At 30.3% G+C, this 2,856-nt stretch overlaps 1 non-coding gene across 1 annotated transcript; it reads right to left on the reverse strand.

Moving 5' to 3' along the window:
• Positions 1 to 2,440: 2,440 nt before the first annotated feature.
• LOC136201715 (small nucleolar RNA R71) lies at positions 2,441 to 2,547 on the reverse strand. Its single transcript, XR_010674057.1, has one exon. It is a non-coding gene; the product is annotated as a small nucleolar RNA R71 (small nucleolar RNA).
• Between the last annotated feature and the right edge of the window lie 309 nt (positions 2,548 to 2,856).

Raw genomic sequence — 2,856 nt, forward strand, 5'->3', positions numbered from 1 at the left:
GTAAGTACACATATACTTTTTACTCTTATTTTATGATACAATTTGTCTATTATATTGTTCATTTTATTTTTATGAATACGTTCAAGTAGCATTTAAATTTTTTTTGTCCACGGTCTAACCCCCCTGACCTATAGGTCCTGGCTCTGCCACTGCCCAGGCCCCTCTTAAACATTTTTGAGGCCATGTGTTAGAATATAAAAATTGGGCCCTAAATTTTTAATTATTTTTTTGATATAACTTTAATATTTTCATATAATAATTATATTTCAAAATGATTCCACGTATTGATAATAACATCTCAATACAATTTCAAATCAAAATTATCTACCAAGTATTCAAGTTAATATAAACTTTCTATTTAAAAAGCACTATCTTTCTAACACTTTTGGAAGCAAAATCACCAACAAAATCTACATATTCTATTTTTCTCAAAATATCATTCTCAATTACCATCAACGCTGGTCCATTAAGTATTTTTGTAATATTGTAGATCACAAATAAGATTTCAATAGCTTTAATTTTGAAAAGCTTCTTTTTGCAGATGCAACAATCATATAAATAGTCAACGAAATTCTATACACAATAACTATATTAGGACAACAATTAAATCTTTAAAATAACAAATTCATAGGTCTCATTGTTTATGTAGGGCAAATTTGTAACTTCAACTCTACAAATAATTTATTCCCATCATATTTAAGTTTGTGAAATTCTCAATATAATATAGAAATCATAAAAATAATAGAAAAAGATATGGTTTTATAATATCTTTTGAAGTTTGTTAATATGATATAAAAATAAAAGGTTGGTAGGTTTTATACATGTACGTAGATAAAAGTTGCTGGGTTTTATTAAATTAAAATAAAAAATTAAAGTGGTCCAAAATTAAATTAGTTGTGAAGCTAAGTGAAGAAAAACAATGCACTTTCTTTTCCTTAGTCATTTTTTATATGAACCAAAAAAAAAGGAATTGGGTTAGCTAAAAAAAATAAATTTTTGGACCTATTCTGTTGAACTTGTTGCACCTCCTAATCTAAGGGTCTGCCTCTACTTTACCTTGGAAGTTAACTTGACCTTTCAAGTTTTGGAAAGATTTTAACTAGAATATTAACTTGAATGTTAGTCTCCATCTTTAGCTTGAATAGTAGTCTCCAATTTTTTTTTGTTCGTAAGGGTATCCATCGCCGGCAGCAATAGTTTGCACCTCTATGAGTGGGACTGCTGGCCACGGAAATTCTTTCCATTTCCAAAGGTGAGGATCAAACCCTGAACCTTTGGTTAAGGGAGGATGAGCCTTTACTACTCCACTACAACCTTGTGGTTGAATAGTAGTTTCCATTTTGAATATGCAAATGGTGAATATGAAGTTGATTTAAATTAATTATAGTTTTGAAAGGTTTTCCAACGAATATATATTGCACTTTTACTTAATATATTATCCCAAAGCGCATTATGAAAATTTTCCATTTGATCCTTCAAATTTTAGATTGATATCATAAAGCATTCTTTCATGTGAAACTGCAATGCATATATGAAAGTGTTATATGGATATATCTTAAAAATATTTTCATATATGTTAATTATTTTGAGTACAAGATAATTTGAAACTTTATAACCTACTTAAAATAATTTTTATGTTTTAGTCTTACTATAGATTTTAGCTTTGATAATAACTAAGGGTTAATTTGATAAATAAGAATATAATAACCTATGTAGAAATTTAGGAGTCTAATTTTTAAAACCGTGTATTAACATTGTTAACATTTTAGGACAACAAGTTTTTGGCATCATTGTCGGGGATTGATATGAAAATTATTTCACTTTTTTATAAACTAGTAAGTTCTGACCTGTTTGCTTTAGTTGTGTTGTACCTTTGTTGTTTATGCTCGGGGATGCTCAACCTATTCCATTTGATCTCGAAATCAAGAGAACACTCAGGAGAATGAATGCGACCAAGCATCTAAGACGACAAAGGAGCAAAAACCAAGTACCTCCACAACAACATTAAATAGAGCAACCAGAGGAAATCCCTCAAGGAGAACAACCAGACAACATCATGGCAAATCAACCCTTGAGAATGAAAGACTACTCCAAACCTTCAACTAAAGTAAACTCATTTTGCATCACAATGCTTGATGAGGGAGATACCATCTTTGAAATAAAAACCTTCATGATTCAAATTCTTCAAGCAACTGTTCAGTTTCGAGGCTTACCAAACAAAGATCCAAATTGACACATATATGATTTTGTTACTATGTGCAATACTTTTTGAACCAATAGAGCAATAGCTAATGATGTGATCAGGCTCAAGTTGTTCCATTTTTCCTTTAAGGATAAAGATAGGACCTAGATGAAAATTTTGCAAGCCGGATCCATTACATCATGGGATAAGATGCTCAGTGCATTTCTAATAAAATATTTCCCACTTAGACAACTTATTAAATTGAGAAATGTTGTTTCTCATTTTGTTCAAATATCTGATGAATCTTTGCCTGAAGCATGGGAGAGTTACAAAGTTCTCTTAATAAAAGTCCTTAACCATAAAATACCTTAGTGGATGCAAATCCAAACATTTTACCATGGATTGACAAATGTGCATAACATTTAGATTGAATCTGTTGCATATAGGGACCCAGAAGAACTCGAACCTGAGGCACTTTATGAATTAATTGAGAGATTGGTAAATACCATAAATGGCACTCTATAAGAGAGAAATTTTTGAAAAAAAATGGTTCACCCGTGAATGAAGAATTGACTAGACTGTCTGCTCAAGTTGAACAATTGTCTAGACAATTGATTTAGTTAAATAAACCATATGTAAAAAAAGTGGTAATATTGTTCAATGTGATTTTTGTG

Source organism: Euphorbia lathyris, chromosome 7 (assembly GCF_963576675.1).
Source record: "Euphorbia lathyris chromosome 7, ddEupLath1.1, whole genome shotgun sequence".
Taxonomy (NCBI): domain Eukaryota; kingdom Viridiplantae; phylum Streptophyta; class Magnoliopsida; order Malpighiales; family Euphorbiaceae; genus Euphorbia; species Euphorbia lathyris.